At 36.9% G+C, this 1,899-nt stretch overlaps 1 non-coding gene across 1 annotated transcript; it reads right to left on the reverse strand.

Annotated features, from left to right (window-relative positions):
- Positions 1-250: 250 nt before the first annotated feature.
- Positions 251-353, reverse strand: LOC129481401 (U6 spliceosomal RNA). The gene has a single exon (XR_008657405.1). It is a non-coding gene; the product is annotated as a U6 spliceosomal RNA (small nuclear RNA).
- Positions 354-1,899: the final 1,546 nt, after the last annotated feature.

Raw genomic sequence — 1,899 nt, forward strand, 5'->3', positions numbered from 1 at the left:
CAAACACAGAGATGATTGACAGGTCTTCCATCCTTTACAGAGCCTTCAATATATGTGTGAGAGAAAGAGGAATTATAAGCAAAATATGCCTCTCTAACATACTGGGGATTTTAATTAAAGTTAAAAGTTTAAAACACAGAGGTAGACTCTGCCCCTCCTCTCTGCTTTTCCCACCTAAGGACGAGCTCCTTTACAACACACTTTCTTTTTAAAAATATATATATATATTTTTTAAATTTAAACTAGACTTTAACTTCTGTATTGCTTTTTTATTTTGTTTTAGCCTTGCACAAGGGCCATACTAACCTTCTCTGTATTGTTCCAATTTTAGTACATGTGCTGCCGAAGAGAACACAACAACACACTCAGAGACAGAGCCCATAGACAAGGGCACCAGAAGATCTAGGAGCAGATTTCAGTCTCCCCATCAATTTACCTTCCCATATTTCCCCACCCTTTGGAAGCCTGAAGATGCTTTCTTCTTTTTCTTGTCACTATGTAGGATTTATGGCTCTTTGTTAAAATATTATTTAAGCAAGGACCGTAAGCCACTGCCTTGAGAAAGAAATACTTTTGAACTGAGACCTTAGGAAAAGTCTCATCAGGAGCATCATGGGTACAGCACGTGTTAATAAAGTTCTGCTTGTTTTCCTCACTTGTTTAATCTGACTTTTGTTTTCAGGAGAGTGTCTCAACAGCATCTCTTTAAGAATCTAAAAAGGGAAAGGACAGAAATCATGTTTCCTCCTTTACAATTTGGCACCCAAGATGCGGCCCAGAGACACCCTGACTGCTCCAGGACCTACAGGTGAAATCCTGGGAGAACTGGCAGATGCAGCAGCAAAGAGTAAGATTTCTCACCAAGATCAGCTTCTCCCAGGTCTCTATCTGTGGTACCTGGCCAAGAAAGAAGGTAAAAAATTTTCCTCATCCTTCCCTTTCCAGGTTGAGATTGATAGGAGGAAAACATTTACAAATAATAATAAAATTGATTCTTTGAATCTGTGAATCTTGTAGGTTTGTTTAGGTACCTATTTAGTTATTGATCTTTAGTTTTGTAAGGATGATCTTTGTTTTCCTCGTCTCTGACTTTCTGAGTGGTTTGTCGTAGGAGGATCACAGTAAGATTCTTTTTTCATCTTGTTTTATTTCTTGGGAAGCTTGGCTTTGTAAGCAGCAAATTTATTCTGTGGTCTGTGCCACTTTGACGGCATAAATTGTCTGGCTTATGTCAGGTAGCCAGCTGGGAGTCCCACTGGGCCCAAAATGTCTGTTTGTCTAAATGTGCTGGCTCTCAGGATTTGTCTTAATTGTCTCAACCTTCATTGCCTTGCTAATAATAAAGGCCTTTACTTTCTTAGACCATCTTTGGAAAAACTTCAGATCTTGAAGGGGATTGCATTTTCGCACCCTCTTTGGGGATGTAATTTTTGTGTCTGGTTATAAGCCATAAAAAGACTTACTGATTTTAAGTTACAATTATAGTAGGTTTACTTTGGAAATTGGGACTTTTGTATCTAGAAGTATTTTTTTTTTTAAGGGATTCTTCTTTGTCTCTAGGAGATGTAAATCTTAACCATGACTTTGAAATGTCTAGGGAATTAGATAAGCAGCATTCCAACTGAGATAGGATTTGAAATAGAGTTAAAGTGCTTTGAACCAACCACAAAATTCCTTTGCTCAGTGGGTACCTTTAGCTCAGGAGAGAAACATTTCTAAAATTATTCATTTTAAACAATCAAGGTATACCTTTGATTTAAATTTTGGCTTACATTTAGAGCATGATAGGAACTTTTTTGTTTATTTTTTTTAGCCTTCTTTCGTAAGCTCAATGGAAACACATACTTAGAAAAACAAGAGAAAGAGTTCATTAAAACATTTTAAAGACAAAGAGTTTTA

This window comes from Symphalangus syndactylus, chromosome 4 (genome assembly GCF_028878055.3).
Source record: "Symphalangus syndactylus isolate Jambi chromosome 4, NHGRI_mSymSyn1-v2.1_pri, whole genome shotgun sequence".
NCBI classification, from domain to species: Eukaryota; Metazoa; Chordata; class Mammalia; order Primates; family Hylobatidae; genus Symphalangus; species Symphalangus syndactylus.